The sequence below is a fragment of the Thermobia domestica genome, chromosome 5 (genome assembly GCF_964235325.1).
Source record: "Thermobia domestica chromosome 5, izTheDome1.hap1.1, whole genome shotgun sequence".
Classification (NCBI taxonomy): Eukaryota; Metazoa; Arthropoda; class Insecta; order Zygentoma; family Lepismatidae; genus Thermobia; species Thermobia domestica.
In genome coordinates, this window is record NC_137458.1 from 312,266,286 (window position 1) to 312,293,196 (window position 26,911).

The 26,911-nt window shown below is 38.1% G+C and overlaps 1 long non-coding RNA gene across 1 annotated transcript in view; it reads left to right on the forward strand.

Annotated features, from left to right (window-relative positions):
* LOC145686790 (uncharacterized) overlaps positions 1-22,648 on the forward strand; it is a 31,697-nt gene extending 9,049 nt beyond the window's left edge. The window contains exons 2-3 of the long non-coding RNA XR_014131650.1: positions 8,067-8,197; positions 21,555-22,648. This is a non-coding gene — a long non-coding RNA (uncharacterized LOC145686790). The remainder of the gene's footprint in view (positions 1-8,066; positions 8,198-21,554) is intronic.
* The last annotated feature ends 4,263 nt before the right edge of the window (positions 22,649-26,911 follow it).

Consider the following 26,911-nt stretch of genomic DNA (forward strand, 5'->3'; position numbering starts at 1 on the left):
ATTTTGCATCCTATGATCAATCATTGGTTTTGTCTCGTAGTAAAAGCCTTGATACTGGATAATGTTTTACTGTGAAAACTTTAATTATGTTGATAACGGATCAAGCCAGGAAGTGAAATAAAAATAGAAAACTGATAAGGCAATGATTTACACTGAGTTGACCTTGAGAGATTTTTTAGAGGGAAAAGAATCAACAATACCATCTGGAATAGCCGTATGTTTCGCTTGGAAAATCATAAAAATTCTATATTCAATTTCGTTTCATTATCTATGGATAGATAAGTAATTAAATGCTTAGCCTGTTTCCCATATTATTTTTTAACTACAATCATGGCGAACCGCGAACCTTTATTAAATTTGCAATAAGACTGCTCCCAGGTTCAATTGTAAGTAAATATTCGACAATTTCACTTTTTGTTTTCCTCGACATAAAATGAGTAAAGCTCGAGTTTTTGTCACTCAAAGTGAAATGCCTAAACAAGCTCTGAAAATACTTGAGGAAGTGTAAGTAATAACAAAGAATTTTGAAATATTGTATTTACAGTATCTATCAACACGCTGCAATCTTTATCTTACTGAAGTACTCTTTATATATTTATAAGTATCAGGAGGAAGTCAAACAGATTTTAATATTTCCTTTTATTCTCAGAAAGGTTAGGAAATACTTTGTTTTTCCTATTGCTGATATTTGGTGTTAAGTGTTTATTGAATTATCGAAATTATATTTAAAGAAAAAATACATACAATAGAACAACGTGTATGATTGCCAAATCAAATGTTAACAGTGAGTTGTGTGAACATTTTCCTTGTGTTATTTCAAGCGATTTACTTCAGTTACACCATATAGAAGCGGTGATAATTTCATGGAGTGTCTCAGGGGGAAAGTTTCCCTCCGAAACAACGAAAGTCCCGCAAGCGCCATATCTTCATTCAACTTACCCCTTGTCCCCTCCCTTTCAAGAGAAAATCTTAACCCTAGAATGGACGGACTGGACTTGTCAGACCCACCGACATAGGAAAAACTGATATCATTTCATAGCTTTCATCAGTGTCGCGTCTTGGAAAATCAACGCCCGGGGCGAGATTATGCGACGCCGCCCTTGTGCATATGAGTAAGGTCGACGGACCAGCCGTGAAACGCCACATGGTTGGAACGAAGCGTAAAAAAATTCAAAAATAAACCCAGCTTTTCCTTGATTTTGAGCACTTTTTTATTACTTTTTCCCCGTCTATTTTATATATGTGCATACATGCATTTTCGTATCATGAGTAACATTATAGGACCACTTCCTAAAGCAGGAAGACGATTTAAGTACACACAAGAACATTTCAAATAATTTTTCCTCTTTTTTTCTTCTTTTCTTTTTCCTCCCAAATTATACACCTTTACTTCGGAGCCTAGGGCCATTGCCCCGACCCACTGGCGACTGGCAATTGATATTTGAGCAAAGTGTAATGAAAATTTTAACTAATTTAACTCCAGCTTAACGAACTTGAACTTTATAGTAACTTATGTGGGAAAAGAAAGTGAACTATTCGTAACGAAGCCAGAAAACAACGTGTCCTGCGGGGCTCTAACCCACCTTCACTCGTTAACTCTCGCTCGGCAATACTATGTGAATCAAATATCCTAATCTAACCTAATTTAACGTATGGAACCATAAAACGATCGAATATGTGTAGAATATAGCAAAAAAGTAGGTGAAAAAGCCGGCCCTCCATCGCTAAACACAGGCCGGATTAATTCACTCAATATTGAGGAACTTATGTGGCAAACAGTAGTTTCGGTTTTCATATTTTAAATTTTAAAAATTCTGTAATTAGTATAGCGCGTGGGAAATTTAAGAGTAAAATTAGAATCTCTGCCTTTCTAGATGTGATTTTATAATGTTCCATGTTGACATCACTGTTTCAGTTGCTGTTCGTCTGTGCACAAGGAAGCATGTAATTTTCTTTTGGTTTGTGAAATTCAGCTCGGAGGAAGAAAATGGCGCCCTAGTAAATAATTAAGTAAATAATAATAAATAATAATAAATAATAATATTATAATTTCAGTTTTTTTATTACTTTTTACATTTTTTTTTTACTTGGAACAATTTTATGTTTAATACAATCTTCAGTATATTTATTACAAATTAAATGTGCTTGGAGCCCACTTCTCTTACCTTATTACATTAAAATGTGTGGAAAACAAATATACTTATAACAGGCTAATCGTCCATCTTGGACGGGCCATTTTGTATAACAAATTCTAAACTGATAACAATTTTAGTGTTATAGCCGACTTGGCTGTATGAGCTGCGGCATATAATAATTATTCCTTGCAAGAGGATTCAAGATATGAGATCCATCTCGTCCGCTTGTGTTCGCATCTTCTGTACAATGTTGCCAGATCTACTGATTTTGCAGGAGATCTCCTGCTTTTTCTCCGTTCTACTGATCTACTGCGAAAGAAAATGAAAAGTGAACAATCTCCTGCTTTTTCCTTACTTCGAGAAGTTAAAGAAATATATTATTATTAATATTGAATTTTCAATTTTTCCTCACATAAAAAGATTAAATTTCTTTGTTATAATACACAAAGCTCTGTAGAGCAGATAGTTATAGAGCTTTACTGTATATAATATGAATCCAAAGAATACAACTGTACGTCATCTTCTATATGCATTATGGTTAGCGTTTTTATGACTTTCTATTTACAAGTAAGTTTAGATTGGGACTTGGGTTGGAAGAGTGGCTTAGATCATTTCTCGACGATCGTCAGCAAGAAATCGTCCTACGCCACGATCACGTGTGACTGTACCAGATAGCTACGTTATCGCTACGTGCATGAAAAGACATTTTCCCACTCCACTTTGCTCTTTCACTACGTTTTACTTCACACACGTGTGTATCAAATAATATTAATATAAATCGGAACTTTTCCCTTTCATTTGCTCAACGTAGTTAATCGGAAATGAATGTTGGACTGCTTGTTTTGACTACTGCGCCCTTAATAATGGCAAATTTTATTGCCCCCCTCCGGATTTGCATTCAACGCCACCACTGCATGTATCTACTGTTTTCTCCTGTTTTTTTTTATCTTCGAATCTCCTGCTTTTTCAACTGACTGGTCTGGCAACATTGCTTCTGTATCTATTTGCCTATTCGTATGAGTATAAACTCGTTTGCTTTTCTCTTAGAAGATTTATATACGTTTCTCATGTATAACCATAAACTAGCAGAAAAAGTATCATTTTAATATTTTCCTTAGTGTATGTGGCATCATGTATATGGAGATGATGATGAAATCAACGTGAGTGGTCACGAAAAACGTAGAATATGTTATTTTATAGCCGTCTGAAAATTTAAATTGTCAAGGTAAAGCTTATCGTTGTTTTTTTAAGCACAGTAGGCCAACAGTGGGAAGCGTTAAGCTCTGCAATTGTCAACGTAAAATCAAAAGTATTGAGGAAACAATAACTTTTTAGACGACCCGCTCGAAAGATACGTATTTTTCGCGCACTACCCTAGTCAGCTGTTTAACACGCTACTCTAGCCAGCTGTTTTAAGTAGTCAAAATTTATATCATGGGGGTCAAGGTAGAACAAAACGAGCCCTGCGGGGCTTTTAACCTGTTCCTACTACTACTATTACTTATCTGCACAAAAGTAAGTAAATCACTTTTTCAGTATTGTTTTCATCTTATATTAATGAAAAAAGTGTTATAAAAATTAAAAAAAGAAAAACTTTCCTTAAGCCGGGTTTGAACCCATGCCAAAAGCCGTTACTAGCCTGTAGCGCTAGCACAAACGGCAACAAGAACCAACAGCAGCAATCGTTTGATTTCTGCTATATGTTGGCTACGTGGCGAGACACGGATAGCGCCAACCAATCAGAACCGTGTACTTAGTTCCTACTTCCTGGAGTATTACTCTCCCGAACTAGTCCTCTTCTTAGTTGCTCAACATTCACTTCCAGCTACATTGAGCAAACAAACTAATGGCTATCCTTTAGCCTACATAGGGACTACTAACTGTGCTGGTAGGAAAATTGCATTTCCTCTAAAAAAGAACAGTCCTGCCAATAATCGATCTTCATGTGCTTGATCAATGAAGATGATTATCGAATACAGTTATCGAACTTATTTTCCTCTGCAGGGAAGTGAGTAATTCGAAGTGATTATTATCTAACCAAGGATGATATCGAAACTGCACCTTGAATTGGGAAACATTCTATTTGTTTCCTGATAGGACTTCTCGAGCAAGTTCCAAAACAGTGTTCGTTTCGTGCCCGGAAGTGACCCCGCCTTTGCAGGGGCTAAAATATATAGAACATGTTGACCTATTTTCTATAGCAGGTTTACATAAAGTACGTTGTTACCCCTAAAAGTTGAAACCTATGCTAAAAAGCCAAAACACCTGTTTCATCATTGTAAAAGCATAATTTAACGAAGTGAAAATATTTGCCCCATGGTCCCGCAGGGTCCCAGGTGGGGTCCAACTCAAAATTTGCAACTGAAAAGAGGGGCAAGTAGCATATCGTTTGAAAGCTAGTGTTAAAAGAAAAACGATAACAGAAGTCTCACAGCTCTAATCAAACTCTATGCGAAATGGTGGAAGATTCAAAATTTGAAAGCAGTGCATGGCCACCACTAGAATTTCAAAACGGTGAAACAAGTGCCAAAATTCTAAAACACGTGTTTAATTATTTGAAACGTGCTATTTATCGAAATGATCATGTTTATCCCAGGGTCCCCGCAGGGTCCCAGGTGGGGTCCAACTCAAAATTGGCAATTGAAAAGAGGGCCAAGCAGCATATGGTTTGAAAGCTAGTGTTAAAAGGAAAACGATAACAGAAGTCTCACAGCTCTAATCAAACTCTGTGCGAAATGGCGGGAGATTCAAAATTTGAAAACAGTCTGCAGCTAACAGTGCATGCACTAGCATTCCAAAACGGTGATACAGGTGTCAAAATTCTAAAACATGTGTTACAGTATTTAATACGAGCAATTTATCTAAATGAAAATGTTTGCCCCAGGGCCCTCGTAGGTCCCACGCGAAGTCTACCTCAAAGTTTTCATTTGGAAAGGCTTCAAAAAGTATATCGTTTATAAGATATCGTTCTTCAACTTTCCGACGAGCCGTCTGGTAGAAGCAGACTAGAAGACACGGCTCCGTCGAATGTTGTTTGTTGAAGCTTGGCTCTTGTTCTGGTCTATGTTTCAGAGCCACGTAAGTCACATGCCACGGTCGTAGCAAAGTGGTAGCTGCCAGGACTGTATCTTTGTTAGGCAGGTATGAGGGCCATATGCATGATGATCCCTCTACGGCGTGATAGTGAGGCTTAAGTGTCTCGTGGAGGGGTGCGGCCATGCTATTCTTCATGAAGAAGTGATAAAAGCACAGTGGTTGGAGACACCAACTGCACTGAATAAAGCTCTTCTCCATGCAGTGTTCGTCGTCCGGAATCGAACATGTCGAGAAAGCTGGATCTTTTGTGTGGAAACTGAAAGACAAGTCTCTCACTGACTGGTAGCTAAAATCGTCAGGAAGGTCGATGTATCCACATTTGCCGAAAGCGTACTTGATCATATCTTGGAATCTGGGTGATTCCAACTGATTTCGTGTTACCCCAATCAAGTGAGCACTGGAATACCGATTTGTCATGTCTAGCTTGATTCCAAGTCCTTCATTCCGAACATGCTTGTGGGCACGCTTCACCATCATTTTTCTGTAAAGAATATATCCCTCATCGAATGGCTGTCCATAGGAAGTACAGCCTGGAGTGATTGTTCGTGGATGTAAGTCAGGACACTCTTTATACAAGTCCGGATCTCATGATGGCTGCGTTGTCCTTCAACAAAAGACACAGAGTTCCAACGTCTCCAACAAGATATGGCAGGTATTCCTTGAATATTGTCTTTTTCATCATTCCTTACTTGTTGGCTCTGATTATGACGCCAGGGATCTGAGGGATTTTACATTGGACCCTTGACCCAAATTTCCCGGATGGTTCGCGGAACACAATGAGAGTCGGGCCCACGAGCATTCCTGATGCCGAAATGGCTTCCTGGACTGTGTAAGAATGTGTCATTTTTGATTCGGATCTTACTTGAGTTTCGACATTTTTTACTCCACGTTGAGTTAGAGTTCGTGGTGTTAGTAATTCATAATTGAATCCAATTTGATCAAGATTCACGATTTGATCAAGGTCGTAGTTACCCTCTTCAATCTCCTGTCGAATGAATGTAGCTGTCGAATTCGTTTGAACGTTCCAGTGCTTTTGTTCTGGCTGCCATTGTCATGACTTTTGTGATTTTCCTGGAACCCCAGTTTATTTCTCTCAATAGTCGGCGGATCCAGAATCGGGATGCCTTGAAACCAGTAACCCCTAGCTTCCGCGATTGTTCCAAGGCTTCCACGGCAATGCCGTCTTCAGTGATCCTGACAAAATTCGGAGCAGCACGTTGATTTTTGCACCATGCTTTGACAGATTCTTGGAGTTCTGCTAGCTTGGTCCACCTGGATGCCTTGTCCAGGAATAGTTTCATCCGAATGTTGTCACTTGTACAGATGCCAACTTTTGCTACACGTTTGACATCCTTGAGTTTGCGACCACTGGATGCGTTGTTATAAGCTGCTACAGTATCCCTCAATTTTGTTTCACTTCATGATCTCTCAAAATGCGGTTTTCTGAAAAGAATTTGGGTCCAGGTAGTCGTAATCAGGATCGTCTTCGGTACCTGAAGCAGTTCCTTGTTGACTTGATGTTGTGTCCAAGGGTTGGAATTGAGTATTGTCTTCGAACGTAACATAATCGTCTACGGTCATTGTAATGTCCTGGAGATCAGAGTTTGTCACCATCAACTTGATGAGCTTGTGAACCTTCTTTGCAATCTAGAGAATCAATTTTCTAGATGTAAGTCAACCTTATTGCAAATTGACTAATACAACTTTTCATTCAAGCTAATCACAGGCTGTAAGTCAGGGTTGCTGGTTTTCTAAATCCATCATTGCAAACGTTCAATGTATAGAAATGAGAACGCATGTCCTGGAGTCCCTATATGCGGGCAGCGGTCGACTACACATTTTCAAATGGGTTAAGTAGTATTTTCTTTCAAAGTTTTTCAAAACAGACAGTGTATGGAACCAATCTTTCGTCTGTACGCCAATCCTGCGCAAAATGGTGGGGGTTTTTACACTACGTCTACATGCTGAATTTTAAAGTTCATGACCACCTCTTACACCTAAAGCTTTGAAATAAATGTCGAACTATGTGGTTCTTCACATCAAAACGACACTTGTAAATGCAAAACAGCCACATGGTCTAGAGGTTTCTACATCGCTTCTACCAGACGGGCTGTCGGTAAGTTGTAGCGGGATAGCTTTCAAACGATATGCTACGTGCCCCTCTTTTCAATTACCAATTTTGAGTTGGACCCCACCTGAGACCCTGCGGGGACCCTGGGGTAACCATTATCATTTCGATAAATAGTACTTTTCAAATAATTAAACACGTGTTTCAAAATTTTGGCATATGTTTCACTGTTTTGGAATTCTAGTGGTAGCCATGCACTGTTTTCTAATTTTGTATCTTCCGCCATTTCGCACAGAGTTTGATTAGAGCTGTGAGACTTCTGTTATCGTTTTTCTTTTAACACTAGCTTTCAAACGATATGCTACTTGCCCCTCTTTTCAGTTGCAAATTTTGAGTTGGACCCCACCTGGGACCCTGCGGGACCATGGGGCAAATATTTTCACTTCGTTAAATTACGCTTTTACAATGATGAAACAGGTGTTTTGGCTTTTTAGCATAGGTTTCAACTTTTAGGGGTAGCAACGTACTTTATGTAAACCTGCTATAAAAAATAGGTCAAAATGTTTTATATATTTTAGCCCCTGCAAAGGCGGGATCACTTCCGGGCACGAAACGAACACTTGTTTTGGAACTTGCTCGAGAAGTCCTATCAGGAAATATATAGAATGTCTCCCAATTCAAGGTGCAGATTCGATATCATCCCTGGTAAGTAACGTTAACAATACAAAACCAATATAATTCTTTGTTTTCCTTTTCTTTTTGTTAAGATGTGAGATAGATCAATGGGACGGAGGCAGTGTAATACCAAGGAAGGAACTCCTTCGGAGAGTGGAAGGAATCGATGCGTTGCTTTGGTGCTCTCTGGGTAAAGTTGATAAAGAGTTACTTGACAGAGCAGGTAAGTCAAACAGATGTATTTTATTTTTATTTTACAGCAACAACCGCACAAAATGATACGAATGGGAATGTAGATACTTACACATAGTTTTCCACAAAATGATTTTTTGGGGGGAAGTATATCTAGGAACTGATTCTGCAAAATAGCCAGACTTTAAGAGCAACTGGTACTGAACTATGTTTTCATCAAAGTTCCTATTATAACATGAGCAAGATGACAATACATAGTGTGATCAGTGGCGTAGAGGAAGTGCGGGTAATTTGGATCCCCCATTTTTAGTTTTAAACAGAACTTTGTCAATATACACATGTATTGAATACTATTAGAAGAAAAAAATCTTTGTTTATTTGAACAATGTTTGAGCGCAACAATTTCACTTACGTTGTATAAGGTTTTCAGTTATTCCGTTTACCATCATGGTGATCGCCATTCCTAACAAACATTTGGAATACTTCTCCAGCCAAAAATTATAAAAGAGGCTAGACCTAAGATTGGTAATACGCCTACTTGAGTCAAACACTGAAACTTTGGTATTGGTGTAACCTTTGTGGATCGTGGGTGCATGCTAACTGTACTGTTGTGGACTCACCACATGGATATATCTGTGACGTGTCTTTGAAAAAACGTCAATAAAATATTCAGTTGACGTTTCTTAGTCTCTCGAAGGCGCAGTGTAGAAAAAAAACTTGAACTGCCTATGATACTATGTGTGTTTATTAAGCTTGTACTGTGATCGCCATTACCAACATGTGATGGGAATTGCGACCAAAGTAGCAATTTGAGTTTTTTCCATCGTGTTCCCAAACTGAAAGACTGATCCTCTTTTTATTTTACACACTTATTGTAGAAGGATTGGACTACGTATTTACAAATTTGTTACAATATTTTTGCAAATGAAACTACGTGATAACCCATTTTTGTTAGGTGATCGCCATTGCCCACCTCTCCCCTACTACGCGCTCTTCATTCACTTTTATGTTAGAACAATTAACAATTTAGAATTATTTGAGCACTACTTATCCATTCCTAGCTGAGCAATATGTTATCTATTATTTACACAAATAACAAACATAACGCTCAACAACATCTAATGCAGTGCATGTTTCATGCCACCACTAAAAACACTGTACGCACTGGACCCACTTTTCACCAACACAATCTACAATAAATTTTATACCACAAAGAACGCAAGAGGCATCATTACTCTCAAGTTGATCATCATTCGCATGAGTGGAACGAGTGTTTGCGTCTTTCGTCGTGTCTGAACCATGCCCAAAATTTAAACAACGAGATGATTTAAAATGTTTAGTTGATGCTGCTAAAACTTGTTGTCTGAAAGGGTTGGACGTAATAACACATGCAGACCTCTTAGCTCTGACACGTCCACCACGTGTTGCAGATGGAATACATGGTGGTGGTGGTAGCAAGACTTGGGAAGGAGGATTTCGAAATCCGGAGTTGGATAACGTGGAAGGTTGACATATGGCATCAGAATTCATAGGCATCACTGATATTAACTTCATAAATGTTACGTTATTCGTGTAATAAATAGTAACACAAACAATGAAACACTCTACTGTAAATATCGAGCAAAGTGGACTCTACTCCAGTTTAGCCGCCATATTGGGGTCCACTTTAGCCGCCAACAGGGATGTTGTATGTTTCTTGAATAAATTACATGGTATTTATTTTAAGGTCACACCAAGCTAATGTAACATACAGTGGTATTTCATTCGTGATACAACATTGTTTATATAATTCTGTATGTACAGATTATAAGAAGAAAACCGTAAACAAACATACCTTTGAAAAATGTTAAAATATTCTTCACACATATAATAATATCTCCTGACTCGACTTCAATGCCCTCCTTACTGAAAGTTTACGTAGATGACTGGGGACGAGACTGACACCTTCTGATAGTATTACCAATTCGTTATCCTTATTTATTCCGGAGAAAAACAGGGGGTCTATTTTACCCGCCCGGGTCCACTATACCCGCACTTCCTCTATTTAGGATTTTGTTTCAGGGAGGTTATGCGCATTCTCCTGAGTGGGTATATATACTGGCTCTATGTAGGTATACAGTTATTATATATACTATATACAAATTTATTTATTTCGGGGATGCTTAAGCCCGATAGCCATTCCCTAAATGCGCCACTGAATGTGATTAATGACATATTACTCATACATTTAAAAAAAAAATCTATAATACTGTGTAAGAATGAGACATACATTCATCGTCAACAGTCTAAGTAAAGTACACTACTGATTTTTCAGAATTTTCCACACAAAATGCACTGTATCCATCCACATAAACTCACGTTTGTAAAACTTGTTTTGCAAATTAAACTCATTGTGCACACCTTCGTGAAGTTGCCCCTTCCATAGGAGCACTATAATGATCTCTTCTAGTGTAATCGTTAGTGTTTCTTAGAGCACCAACTGCCAACATTAGTGCTTAACGGGGATTTTTTCATTGGGTCAAATTCTCGTGAAATTCAAAAGTAATGACCACTTATAGTGTAATTGTTAGTGTTTCTTAGTGTACTAACTTTCAACAATAATGCTTCAATAATATGAACGTTAAAAGCGAAAAACTTTTTGGGACGCCAACTTTATGTTAGCCCTCCCGAAAAGCTCTAATGATGAAATCTAGTGTAATCGATAGTGTATCGTTAGTGCTTCTGAAAAACACTAATGTTGAGAGTTGATGCAGTAATAAGCACTAACGATTACATTATAAGTGGTCATTATTACTTTTGAATTTTACGGGAACTTGACCCAATGAAAAATTCCCCATGAAGCACTAATGTTTGGAGATGGTACGAACTCTAAGAAACACTAACGATTGTACTAGAAGAGATCATTAGTGCTTTTGAATTTGGCGGGAATTTGACCCAATGAAAAATCCTCCATGAATTTCTTATTGGACTTTCGCGACATATATCTACACCCCTAATATTAAAGCACTAATGTTGGGAGGTGGTGCTCTAAGAAATCTAACGATTGCACTAGAAGAGATCATTAGTGCTCCTATGGAATGAGGTAACTTCACGGAGGTATTATTCAAACTAGGGAAATGAAAATTCACTGCTCTGTTTCCATTGAGAAAAAAAAATATTTAGGGAGTTCTCATTCATCGAAGTACGGAACGTTAGGATTCATAAGAGCGTCACAAATTCAAAGCATTTGTTTGACCAATTTATCCAATTTTTGTAAAACTAGTCTATGTGGCTCCAACAGCTTTGAAGAGCCTTCCACAGATCTTCAGTATTCGTTGGTATGTGCTTACGAACTGTCACGTGAAGTTTATACCAAGCGAGCTCGATGGGTAACAAACCCGGAGGCTGTGGCTGCTGTTCCATTTTCGCAGTGATGTAAGTCTCTTCTTCGCTTTGCAGATAATTACTGCATAACTTGGAAGAATATTTGGAACCATCATGTTGTAGTACAAAGTTTCGTCTCAAATTCCGCGTTCCTAATGGAATTGCATGCCTCACTTAAATGTTGTGATACAAGTTTTTGTTCATTATTCCGCTAATTTGAACTGAATCACCAAATAAATCGCCTGTAAAACACTCCCATACAGTCATGGGCGGAGTTATGGGGACTCATGGGGGGCATTGCCCCTCAACTTTTTGACAAAAATAAAAATGCCACTTATAAGATGTCCATCTACCAAGACATCCGAGACCGACCAAAAGGTCTGCCCCCACTGCCCCCCCCAACAGTTCCTAGCTGCGCCTATGTATACACTGGCACTGCCTTTTCCGTCTTTTTCTCTAGGCATTACACAATCGGGATTAAAGCGCTTTTCAGGAGGGCGACGCACAAGTACCTAGTTGTGAACCAAAAAGTTGAAATTTAGATTCCTTGGTCGAGAAACCCTCTACAGTTGTTCATAGGTCCAGTCTATGTTTTTGCCCAAAAGCACAATTTTGTAATATTTCCCGCTCGAAGAAGAGGTTTCATTACTGTAAGTGCAGTCCAAGACCAAAAATATCAATACTTCGGACTACCTTCCTATCTGATACCTATTGGGAACGGTTCTTTCGTAGTTCTGTTGCTCTTCCGAAGCAGTGGCGTAACTAAAGGCTTAGGGGCCCTCCCGCAGACAGCGTGGAGTGGGGCCCCTACCCTACTTTCCACTTCACGATTTGGGGGCCCCTGATGGCTTGAGGGATCTGCGGGGCCCTTAATGTCTATTCCGTTTGCTTGTAGTCCTAATGAATTTACACTGGTTTTTGGTTATCTTTCAACAGTCCGACGTACTAAATCGCCTGAACTATTCTATCTCAAAATAAACACTTGAGCACGTGACTCGATACTTAATTAATCGTATTTCTTCCGTATTTCACAATGGTTGCACGTTATTTACACAATTTTACTACTTCATACGAGTGAAAACAGCACGATCGAATACCAGAGATTTGCAGCGATTATCCATATACGAACGATTCAATAGCGCACATAGCTTGTGGAGTGAAAGTGCAAGTCCTGATAAGAGTTCGTACAAACATCACTAGATGTCGTTGAAAGGATGCATCAAAGCATGACGTTAGTTATTTGTTCGTTAGTTATCTGTTTACTACAATGCAATTTTCCTCTATAAATCTCAATGTAAATAGAATTATGCATTTTTGTATTCTTATATGAACAATGTTGCTTATTTTATAAAACAAGAATAATTAAGAGTTTTGTATAGACAGTATGTCTTTATTGGAAAAATTCTGAAAAATCAATAGAAGAAGAAGAAAAGAAGGAGGAGGAAGCTTCAAGAACATTACAAAGTTGTCCAAGACATGTATTCTTACAACAAACTACAAAATGCCACTGAAATCAAAAAGAAACCTGAGATATGACAGACGTCTGCTTATACCAATATCAAATGCCTATGAGGTCCTTTCAAAATATATGGATGATACAAAGAAAAAAAAAAGAGCTTCCACTCCAAACACTGAATTTGGCAAGGATGAGAAAATAGACCATATGAAGATTACCTCAGACGTGACTAAAATTTGGATATACATATATGATTACCCTCCAACACAGGACTATAGATTGCAACAAGGGGGCGCGGTGCCTTAGTGGTAGAGCGTTCACCTCCGGTGGGGGTCCCTGGTTCGATCCCAGCTCGCACCGTGTGGACTTTGTGGTGGACAAACACCGTGCTCGTGGATTTTCTCGGGGTTCTCCCGTTTCCTCCCACTTTCTTCATTCCACCATTTCACTCATCTCTCATTATCACCGTCTCCTTTAGCCTAGCCGGCATAACCGTGGGACGTTAAACTTAAAGATTTCATTTCATTTTTCATTCAAAGATTGGAACAATCAGTAAGTATAGATTGCAGCAAAGAAGTCACTTTTCAATTCATGAAAAGATACACAAAAGTTAAGTGCCAGCTTCAGGAACATTATGAAGTCCTGCAAAACCACATTTGTTCCTACAACAAACTACAATATCCCACCGAAACTAAGACAAAAACTCAGACCTTCAAAACAGTTATTCGCCACCTTCCAATCGATACCAGCATTGAAGACATTACAACACCACTGAAGAGAAGGATGACCCAATAATCTCCGTGTCACAAATGCGAACCCAGAATCGTGAAGGCGGAAAAGGGAAAGTCCCCATTCCACTATTCTTGTTTGCATTGAAGAAGACTCTACAAGCTAACAGAATCTTCAAAGAAGACATTGCTACACATGAAAGTTCGCATAGAACCACTACAAAACAAACATTACTTGTAATGCTTCAAATGCCAAAGATTTGGGCATTCGTAAGCAACTTGCTAAGTTCTGCCTCAAGCGAACCGGCTCTCATTGGACGCACACATGCATCTACCCAGAGTTCCGTGCGTCTTGTAGTGCTTTCGCAGTATGCTGATAACAATTACTGCTTCTTCTTTTTTATGTTCTTGTGACTTTTTAACTCTCATAGTGTTTTGTTTTAGAAAGGATAATATTATTTTCATATCACAGAAAACACTTAAAAATGAAAAGAAAGAAGTACGTACAGTACCATGATTCTGTACCTAGAATCAATTTATTATATTACATTAATTTCAATGGGAAAAATTATTTCGGTTTTTGAACTGAAAATGAAATGAAATGAAATCTTTAAGTTCTACATCCCACGATTATGCCGACTAGATTAGAGGAGGTGGTGATGATAAGAAATGAATGCAGTGGGAGGAAACAGGAGAACCCCGAGAAAACCTACTCACTGTGTTTGTCCACCACTTCACGCGAGCTGGGATCGACCCAAGGACCCCACGCAACAGAGGTGAACGCTGAACCACTGAACCACCACGGTCCCTGCTTCTTGAATAGCATTACGCAAGAAATATACAGGGTGTTTCAAAACAACTGACAACATTTGAAGGTGATTCCTGACACCAAGATAAGACATAAAGTATAGATCAACCTGGGTACACAAATGCTTCCTTTCGGAGTTGTAGGCCGCCGAAAATATGGAACAAATGAACTTTAAACGTCCATAGCTCCAAAACTATGAGACCTACTGTAGTCGGGGGCTCCTCCGTGGCTAAGCGGTTAGCGTACGCGCCTTCGGCGTGGGAGACGCGGGTTCGATTCCCGGCGGGAGCTCATGTGGTTCGGATTCCACGTTAATCAGTAGGTCCACGTCTCATATAGCCTCGCTGCTGAAAAGGGACGTTAAACTCAAAATCAACTCAACTCAACTACTGTAGTCGGGTCAAGACTTGACTTGGGAACTACGAGGGTCATTCTGAAAGTACTAGCATGTTTTCACACCCGTAAACTTCTGTTGTAAGTGAAACTAAGTATATCATCTCAATCTACAGACCTTTCTTTCTTTCTTTCCAGACGTTGACGCTGTTTCTTGCTAGCACGTGACAACAGGTAGGATTTCCAAAATGGCGGGCAGCGATGTTTTTGTTTCAACAGGGTGCTGTGATTGAATCGTGGTTAAAGAGGACCAATCTGCTTCTGAAATTCAGCGCATACTGGAGCGTGCCTATGGAGATGTGTGCATGGGTGGCAGTAGTGTTAGGAGGTGGGTGAAACATTTTAAGAATGAAAAAACGAGTCTCGAAGATGAGCCTCGAAGCGGGCGCCCTCGAACTGCATCCACGGAACGCAACAAGGTAAGGGTTGATGAGCTGATTAGGGGAGACAGATGTATCACTGGGAATGAAATCGCTGCTTTGTGTTGGACATAGTGCGGTGCAAGAAATGATTCACACCTTAGGTTATCGGAATGTTTGTACGCGTTGGGTCCCATGTTTACGAGGACCACAAACGTCAGAGACTAACCATTACCCAAACCTCTCTTAGAGATTTCGACATGAAGGTGATGACTTTTGGACGAGTATTGTGACTGGAGATAAAAGCTGGTTCCATCATTATGAACCTGAAACAAAACGACTGAGTGTGAAATGGCACCACTTGAATTTGCCACCGAAGAAGAAAGCGAAGACAGCACAATCGGTAGGGGAAGTTATGGGGAGCGTCTTCTGGGATACACAGGGTTGCATTCTGGTTGATTTTCTTAAGCCAGGACAAACCATAAATTCTGCCCGCCACATCCAGACACTTTTGAATCTCTGTCGTGTCTTGTGTGATAAACGACCTGGAAAGAAGATCAACTTTGAGCAGGATAATGCGCGTTCGCATACTGCACGTGCCAGTATGGGGCAGATCGGGAGGTTTGGGTGGGAAACATTCACATCCTCCCTACAGCCACGACATGGCACCCTCCGACTACCATCTTTTCGGTTTTGTAAAGGAATAGATTCGAAAGGAAGCATTTGTGCACTTAGGTTGATCTGTGCTTTTTGTATTACCTTGGTGTCAGTAATCACCTCCAAACGTTGTCGATGTTGTTTTGAAAAACCCTGTATTTCACAATTCGTGAGCCCACACTGATAATAATAACAACAATAAAAGTATTGGTTTGTTCTTTGCAGATAAATGTTTACACTGTAGATTGAAAGTACATTAGCATCGGTAATGACCATCAAATGTAACGTATGATCTTTTATAACCAGGTTTCCGTTCAATTATTCTGATTTTCGCTCTTTATGCATTTAGATCAAGATAAAGAATGTACCGATAAATGAAAAAAAATGCAACCAAAGCAGTAAACAAGCGATAAAGGTTTGGTATTAATGGAAAAGACATGAGTTCACGTTACAAACAGAAAGAGTTTTCTTTTGTTAACAGATAGATTTTTACTTATTTTTTCCCCAAATGCTTTTATCCTTTCATGATACAGAAATAGTTGTTAAAATGGATTTACTAATTTGACGTGCTACAGCTCCAGAAAGATCAATTATGAGTTGAAAAAAAAATGTACGTACGGAATGAATAGAAGCACTTTCTCTAAATATGCAGTCTGGGAAAATTAATAATCGCTAAATACGTTTGAATGCTTTTCGTTTTCTTCTTTCGACATAGTCAGAATTTCACCAAGAGAGTACAAATAACCAAGTTGATATCACTCATATTTATATTATTATTAATAATAATAGGTCTAATCAGTGGCGTATTTACGATTTTGTTTCGGGGGCTTTGCTAACTTTATTCCTGGGGATGTGAAAATTCTGCAAGATATTTCATTTACTTTAAAATAATAAAATTTCGGGTTGGATTAAGCCCGGAAGATCACCCTTAAATTAGCCACTGGGTCTAACAATAGTTTAAATGTTGAGTGATTTGAAGTTTAGCGTATTTTTTTTTTTATCGAAGTTACGTGAGATGAACCTGAGATTAACGTGGGATTCGAAAATCATGGGGGCCGCGGTGGCTCAGTGGTAGAGCGTTCACCCCTGGTGCTTGGGTTCCCGGGTTCGATCCCAGCCCCCGCCAAGTGAACTTTGTGGTGGACAAACACCGCGTGCGTGGGTTTTCTCTGGGTTTTCTCGTTTCCTCCCACTTTCTTCATTCCACCATTTCATTCGTTACTCATCATCACCGTCCCCTTAGCCTAACCGGCATAAACGTGGGACGTAAAACTCAAAGGTTTCATTTTTCGAAAAACATGAGCTCCCAGCGTGAAACAATTCTGGGTCTTTTGTGACGAACACTTAAATGTGTATTGTAATGCAGACACCTTTATAATATATTTTAAGTGTATGTCACTTCTTAAATACGCCTTACATAATTTTACGAGTAAAATACTGAAAATGCTGAAGCACACACAACTTGCAATAAAAATTAGACAAGCATTGATTTAATTCAACTATTAACACATTGACCGCCATGTGAGTCATATGTGACTCACACTAAAGTGCTGTGTGACGCTCCGTGAGTCATATATGACTCACACTAAAACTGACCGTGGGGCCTCGTGAACCTTATATGGCTTACTCGTAGACTGTTGTTTGACACTTATCTGAGGCCCTACGAAATGGATTATGTTTTCTTTTTCATTACGATGTTTTGGTTCAAGTGTGTGAATATATTGAAGCCCTTCGCAGCAATAGTATTTTCGGAGCTGGCCTTGATGTAACAACTCCGGAACCTTTACCTGTGGATAGTCCCCTTCTTCAGTTAGAGAATTGTGGAAAGGTTTATTCTTTTGCTTTATGATAACAACGTTACGTTTAATGTATATATATGGCATGGTAGATTGAGAGTATTTCAAATTATATGCCTGTAGAAAAACTCCCTTTATAAAAATTGCTTCGTGAGTGCCTTAGGATTCTGAAACATGTATTTTTGGATAGGACACATACTAGTTTCTAAGTGAAGTCTTGTCCCGACTATGGTAGGTCTCATAGTTTTGGAGCTATGGGCCTTCAAAGTTTATTTTTTCATATTTTCGGCAGCCTATAACTCCGAAAGGAAGCATTTGTGCACCCAGGATGGTCTATACTTTTTGTCTTATCTTGGTGTCAGGAATCACTTCCCAAACGTTGTCGGTATTCTTTTGAAACACCTGTATATATATATATACAAGGCGCGTCCAGATAGAAAGTTTCGATGGACTGTAAAATGAGAGATGGATAGTAGAAACATTTTTTTTATTTAGTGATACCTAACTTACTTTTCAACATATCCACTATCACTGTTAAGCAACTTTTTGTAACGTGGCACCAGTTTTTGCATGCCTACGTAAAAGAATTATTCTGCCAAGGACTGGAACCAGGATACCACAACCGTCTACAAGTCAGCTGCCGCCCAGAAATCGTTTCAGGTGGAAGAACAGGTGAATTTCATGGAGTGCAAGGTCCGAAATGTAGGGCGAGGTTACATTGCACACTGATGTTTCGTCCCTGGTGACGCTGCGATTGAATAGTTGGTCACTTATCTGATAGTAACGCAGCAGAAAGGTCAAAGCGGAGCTACACGCTTCTCGTGCTCCGCTGCCAATTGCTTTGGAATCCATCGTGCACAACAACTTACCAAACTACATTCGCTGGACGACGATCTCTGTCAGCAAGGAATGGGGGATTTGCGGAATCTGAAAAGGAGAGTTCGGACATTGTGAACCACCGGTTTTGCAGGATTGGTTCCTGCGCACTTTCTATCAATTCAGACATAACCATGGATAGTCGACCACTAGGGTGTTTCCATGCACATTGGTACAACCTGTTGTTTCTCTGCAGGATCTTCTGATCATCGCTCATGACATTTGGTTCATACACGTAACACAACTGCCGATGGATCTGTGATCCCGACAGCGTCTTACTGTGCGGAAACCTGATTACCATGGGTACATCGTGCTCAGCGCGATACCGTATGAAAACAACAACTTTTACATACCACAGCTCTTTCATCACTGACTCCAGGGGTAAAAGTGGACCCGAAAAGGTAGGGGAACGCATGACGTCACGCCGTCTCCCGTGCCTATCTTTCGCCATGGTAAATTTTTAGAAAGTTGGGAACGCCACCGATATTTTCTGGAGGTGGGGAAACGACGTCTCCCCGCGTTCCCCCTCACTTTTACCCCCTGACTGACTCCACCAAAAGTACACAACATTGCTGTCACCGTTCTGGAATACATGATGCAGTCGAGTTGTGAAGAGGAAATGGAATGAAAAGACTTATTTTCATTACCGAATTCTTCCTTAAACAACTTTATTGAAACTGTAGTACCACGTTTTTTCTTCCTAATTAAGTGTTTGCACTAAAGTAGGTTTATTTCTCGTCAAGATCATATCTCCCAATACACTAAGCGCTCTATGTGTCTTTCTTTGTTGTTTTTATCTGTAGACCTTTTGTATATTGGCTCACTATAATCTTCGTTTCAACAGTTTTCTTTCGTACGCTTATACATTATAATCGAAGCAATTCTGTCTTGACAAGCCATCTTGGAAATGAAAGATTTATTAAGTCTACGATAAGATGTATATCGTAAAGACTGCTATCTAAACATCTAAACTATACTTCCCTTACTACACATTATGATAAAGAACACTCCTATGTTCTATTAGAGTTTGATAGGTTATCACAGAATTTAAGACATTTACCTTCAAGACTTGACGAATCCTACTTTTGGCTTTAAAATACATGCGATAAGCTCACCAACACTGAAGTGGAGCACTATGGGTACATTCAGAATTATTTTCCCTGCTTTCCGCTTGGAGGCAGCACTATATAGATAGAATATGCAAGTATGTCATATTACCCGGCTATTCCATAATACCCGAAGTTTCAATTACTGCATCGCCTGAAGAAAGGACATGCTTTATTTTACAGACTATAAGACGCTACGGACTATAAGACGACCTTAGTTTTTAAGCTTTTTTTAAAAAAAAATACCGTAACATTTTTATTATTCGAGCGTGATGTCATGGGTTGTCGAGTAACAGATTGACTGGTTAGTTTTGTCGTCGCATGTTAGAGGTTCTACGGTTCACCTTGTTGCCAGTTTTTCTCAGAGTTTACGGTCTGTATAATCTAATCTGTGGTTCTGGGTTTGTGATGGCGGGGTCGGGAGGGAGGCAATGTTAGTAAGCTTGTGAATCCCCACAGCTCATGTTCGTCGCATCGGTGCACTGCTGCTACCAGTTGAATCCAATGTTCCCAGATAGAGATGCGTTTCCCGCGGCATCGAATAGCCTATATGGCCATTTTTAAGACTGGCGGGAATGTTAAATTATAATTTTAGACTGGACATTTTTATATTAATTTCGAGTATAAAACACACCTTAATTTTGAAGGCAATTCCGTAAAATACGTCATATAGCCCGAAAAAGACAGTAACAGCAAAGATGAATTTTATGCAGATATGTTATATGAAAATGTTTTTTTTTATGCAGATAGGTTATACATATATAAATATAATCACTTCCACTGTGAAATGGCTGTTAAATTTCTTGATATCGTCTGAGATTTTTTTAAAAAAAATTTCTGTAGCTAATTATGTACTACTTTCAAACGTCTGCACTTCTGTACATAGTAATGTTGTAGTCACATTTCCTATGCAGTAGTCTCTTGAATGTTATCATGTTTCAATAAGCTCTGCAAATGCGAGGACATAATTTCTTGTGGTTATTAGTAAGATGTTTCAGGAATAGACATTCACCTGATGATGATGCAGTAGTTTTTATTTGATTTGATTTGAGATCTACGACCCCTTTCAGCAGTGAGGCTATATGAGAAGTGAATCTATAGCTCAACGTGGGATCCGAACTACATGAGTTCCTGCCGGGAATCAAACCCGGAACTCTCATGCTAAAGGAACTTACGCTAACCGCTTAGCCACGAGGGAGCCCTTGACGATAAATTACCCTGCTGTGATTTATTGTGTGAACTTATTCTGTGTACGCAGAGAATTGTGTTAAATAAAAGCTTTATATGCAGCGCCGTAACTTAGATTTTTTTTCTGGAGGGGTAAGCATTAATATTTGGGTCCTTTAGGAAAAGTTATTTTGGGCCTCTCGCAAAATTCGAAAATAGGCCCCTTCTTTCCATCTTTTATTCTTTGTGGGCCCCCGGAGCCAATGGCCCTTCCCACAGGCCCCTGGGCCCGTTCCATACATGACAAATTAATTAAGGGGACACATTTCAGAGCTATACGAATAAATATTATTTCTGGAGTTCCTAATAGTAGACAGTTTTTTACTGAAATGGACCCATGACTCATTTTTGTTTTATTTACCTTTTGTGTGCTGTTTTGTTTATGTAATGTAGTGAACCTGTTTGATGCTGCATTTATAATTTCATGTTCGTATTGTATATGGAGTAAGAAAATTTTGTCTTTAAGTGGGCCCCCTTCGGAAGGCGTTGAGCTTCCCTGGGGGGCAGTTGCCCCTCCTGCCCCCACAAGTTACTTCCCTGTTTATATGCCTGCATGCTTCACTAGGAACTACCATGATTTCTTGTAACAATAAAATAGTAACTTTCTTTTTCTTTTCAGTGATCACGCCTCACATTGGTTGTTCAAGTGTACCTACTCGAGTGAATATGATGTGCCTTGGAGCTCAGAACGTAGTAGCAGGTCTTCAAGGAAAACCCATGCCTGGAGAATTAGATTGAATACTAACAATCGTGTTTTAATTGTTTTTAATTATATTTCACGAAAAATCGTATGTCGCAAAGTAATTATTTTTCGTAAATATAGAACGTATCCATAGTCATGGACGTTTATCATAGGAGAGTATATTTTGATTCCCACGAAGAAGATGTAAACTTGTATAAATTTTGACAAACCGAAGCTTAACGTCACTTATTGCTGATTAGTTTAAGAGCTTGCCTCACTAAAAATAATACAAAATTTACCATTTTTCTTTTGCTTGTTTTTCATAAGTGAAAGGAGATAATGAAATATAACTTACCACAATCATAGATAATGTTATTCTACAACAGAAAATATGAACCTGAAGAATTTTCAGTGTTGCTATCCATAGAAATTACAGTGTTGCTAGAATAACATTTCCCCAAAAGTCTAAGTTAAGGCAGCGACTAGAGGAACAAACTCAACTGCATTTGATTACGTACCATGTTGTGGAATCCTGTGAATTACTTTCTAAATAACATTATTATTTAATTTTAATAACTGTATGTTAAAATTATTTTGTTTATTACAAACTAAATACAACTATTATTTCTTTTTAAATAAGTAGTTTACAGGATTATAGAGCAACATGATACGTAATCAAATGTAGTTGAGTTCGTTCCTCTACTCGCTGCTTTAACTTAGATTTTGAGAGAATTGTTATTCTGACAACACTGAAAATTCATCAGATCAATATTTTCTATTGTAGAATAACATTATCTATGATCGTAATAAATTGCATTTCATTATCTCCTTACACTTATAAATAAACAAGCAAAACAAAAGTGGTAAATTTTGTATTACTTTTAGTATGGAAGGCTCTTAAGTCCCAGTTTTAAGGATCTATTAGAATATAGAATATTGCCTTTGTATTAGAAGAATGTAAGTTGAATAAGTAAGTTGTATACAAGTGAATATTTGAATAATGTCAGTATCATTCTTTCTTGAACACGTAGTATCCCTAATCGTAAATCTCATTATATCTATTTTTTCTCTCTAGCTCCCTATCCTTAGTTCTGCATATGTTCTTTAGAAAGGAACTGTAAACTAGTGTTCTAACATTGCTCTACTGGCTCCGTGTTCCCCGTCCCCACCATATCTATTCCCTGTTCAGCGTAAGCTCTAAACTCCGATAAACAAAATATTTGTATCCTTCCGCTTGTCAGAATTACGATTGGCTAGTAATGTATCACTCCCACTCCCTACGGGGAGGAGCAAATTATACACGTGCATTTTGACAATACTGTCTCGTGTTGTCCAGATACTTACAGCAGCAGCACAAAAGAAAGAAAAAAACTGGATAGATTAAAAAAAAAATGAATTTCGCTCGTAAACAATTGTTGCTTAGTGAGTAAAGGTTTACCTTGTTGGTGTTTCACCACAACACTCTCGAAACCGGAATTCATGCCAGCCGTCTTTCAGACTTGAAAGCAGAACACGCGTCTACAGTTGAATTAGCGCCATAATTACTGCGTACGCTTAGTGCTTATTTCTATTGTTCCATTAACCACACTTGATTGCAATATTATTAGATAAGCCGTATTATATTTTTGTCATTTATAATAATATAACAGTTTTATATGGAGCTTCATAGTGAAAGTAATAATCAAATCATATGAACTATTTTGCGGAGGAGTACAAGCGTCGGTAGGCCAACAGCAAATCAGCTAGATTTAGTTTCACGTGGCTTTGTTTGTTTTTAGAGCTTAGGCCGAACAGGGAATAGCTATATTAGATAAAAACTATAAAAAGTGTTGCCAAATATATGAAATTTACTTGCTTTATTCTTCGCTGAAGGAAGCTCAAATACAGTGTCCGGCAAAAAAAGTACCTGCTGTATTTGGAGAGGGCGCTGTGTGAGTTGTGTTGGGAATATGGCAGCGGAGGGAATATCGATCGGATTCCGTGTCAGAAGGGCCTGGATCCGAGGACAGAAAGGCCCGAGTCAAAACGGCCCCGCGTCAAAAGTGACCCTGCTCAAAACGGCCCCGCGACAAAATTGCTTGAGTGAAAAGGGCCTGGGTAGAAATGGTCCCACGGCCAGAAAGCCTAAAATCAAAACAAGAGTGAAAAATCAAAGATGCACAAGGGGATAATGTCCCCTTAGTAAGTAGAAGAGTTTGTCCAACAGAAGGAATAATGTCAGTGGTTATTAGAAACCAAAATGAAATTTGAATGGTGATATTAATTTTGTTTGGTTGCTGTTTGTTCTGCAACAATCGCTATCGCTTAGTCGGTTCTCGATGAAAGTTTGCTTTCAACCGTGTCTCTCTGAGTTTGTATTCTCGAGACATAGTCCAATCAGACTTTATCTATTAATGACTGTTCCCTTAGTTCTAAAATTCCATTTCTGCGCCTGAATCAACATATAAAAACACATGTTATATGAATAATATTCTCTTGAAAACGTTTCTTTAATTTTGTAGTAAGAACATACATGTGGATCTCCGTACAGGGTTAGTCAAAAGTATTGGAACAGAACAATAATAATGACACGAGAGGACGGAGAAAATCAAATGTTGCAATTGGTATTATTGCAAAAACTGCATTGATTTGGAGTGTGGTCACCGTGGAAGCCATCTTGAATTCCGCCATATTACAGACCGCACATTTTTTAAAATGAAAAAAGCTATGATTTTACACTTCAACTTGGGCTTTGTATTCCCACAAATGAGAATGTGACCTCAATTTTGACACACAACCATGTGTTTATGAGACAGTGTTTGACATATGTATCTAATAGCAAAAAGTATCATGACAGGGCAGTAATAAAAAGACAAGTGGACAATGGAAAAGCAACCGGTTGGTATTGGTGTTAAAACTGCGCTAAATGATCATCGCAGTCAACTGGAATTCCGCATATTATATTCCATACAATATTTTCAAATAGAAAGGGGTATTTGTGTCATATAAATTTAGGCTAAAATCTTGCTACAAACGATAATCTGAATCGAGTCTTGACCGACCGCTATTCATTTACGAAGTAGTGTGTGCTACGTTTGACATTTGTTTTTAGTAGAAGAAAGTATTTGGATAGGCAACTAATAAAGAGGACTTCATTGTGTTCTGTTCGTTTGCTTGCGTTTGTAAAATATTGTGAAGTTACCACATATGTTAATAGTAAGTATAACATATTTTAATAGTAAGTATATTTGTGATTAATTGTTACTTTACGACTATAAAGCAATAGAATGCTTTTAATGTCGGATATTCGGTAGAGTTCAACGATTTCGTTCCAATAGTAATGGGTTGTAACAATGTTTTGTTTGGTCAGTGTATTGTACCATGTAGAGTTAATACGGGAAGGATATAATGGTAGAATTGCTAGAAAGAAACCATGTATTATCCAAATTAAGAAATAAAAGATATTTAAATTTTCTGGAACTTTCGAAGATAAACCCAAAAATTGGTGGGAATGTGTTGTTTATCGACGAATTTAAGTTAAACCTGCACGAACGTCATGGTAGAATAATAGTTTTTTTGACAAGTAAATACAAAGATAAATGTCAAGAACTTCCAGCCTACTGTAAAATACGGAGGAAGAAAAATGAAAATGAAATGAAATCGATCTGACACATCTTTTATCTTCCAATATCTTCTCCAGTTTTTTTTTCAAATGACCGATGGACACACTAACTAAACTATTTAAATAACATCAGGATCTCTATTACGAAAATAAACACGTTTTTTGTTTAGAAAATATATTAATGGCGGAACATCAATTATTAATAATTAATTTCCTATTTTGAGGATCTAAAGTTTACAACAATTTTATTACACATATTTATTTTTAACATTGCCTTAAAAAAAATTGAATATTGCAGATGAAAAACAATTTTATATCATTAAAAATAACTGGGATTTCAAATACAGCTGGTTACTTTCTTCAAGCAAAAAATGTTATTTTTACTATTTTAACAATAGGCAATGAGATGTACTGAATTGTCAATTATGCAAAGAATTGAACCAATAAGTGTCTTATGTTTTACTCCTGGTTAACTGAACTAATAAATTCAATCTGTTTAAGAAATTACAGTGTAACAACTAAGTTGTTGATATAGTTAAGTCAAAGTAAAGAAACTCGAATTTAGTAAGTAATAACTTAGAAAATACTTAGAAACTAAACAAATTAAACATTTACCGAATTTGCCATTCTGTAGAAGTAATTGTATGATTACGAAAGTTGCAGAATAATGAAAGTAAATAAATTTAATAAGTTGGTTGATCAAATTATTTACTAAATTTGCCGTTGAAAGAAAGTTATCCCTAAAATAAGGAATAACACTTCGTAAAACACTGAAATAACTAATTCCTGATTTAAATAACTAATTCCTGATTTTTAGAGTGTTCACCAAATGGAGTTTAACACTAACATTAAGGCTTTGTGAAAGTATTTATTGGAGTAGCATATTTAAAATATTAATATGATAAACAACGTTAAGCTGTATAGAAACTCAGTGAAGGTAATATTTATACTTTAAATTATAATCGTGAACAATGACGTAAAATCGGAAAAGTAGTGGAATTATTTCTCAAAATTGGCTTGATCGATGTTGTTTAAACTTAGATGTATGTGTAGGTGTACATGAGGGCTTCTTCTGAAAAATGAAACAGCTAACCGCCACAATTTGCCTCTTTCAAAAAAATCAATTCAATATCTTGATCTCTTTACCTAAGAAGTTCTTCGAGAAAAATATGAAAAAATAGGTTTTAGATGTCACTTTAACCCCAGAATAACATAATATCCATAATTGTACCGCGGGTGCGTCATGGTCAAAAGTGCCTGCAAACCTACACCGCACCTGAACAGGGTCAATTGGTTATTATTAAGCATGTTTAAAAATGAATGAATAAGAAATTACGCTCGAAAGACCCCAAAATCACTAAGGCTCCATTTGGTGACCTATGGCACCCCATCCCCATTTTGGGTCAAAGTGAAACTGTTGAAATTGGTGTCTATTTCGTACGAATCTAACATCCTGAGCATGAATATGGGGTTCAAGTTGCCATTTGTTCCCCGTAAGTACCCCATGTGATGGTACCTGAAGCTTCAATGTAAGCTGTCTATAATAAAATGAATGTTATCTATAGAGCGTCCCACCCTTAGATTGCAGTACAGGAGTAAATGGCAATGCTTTTCCTTATGCCCATTGTTGCCAAACTTAGCCTGAATTTTAGAAATAGTTTCTTTTACTAGGTATGAATAAATTATTGTAGAA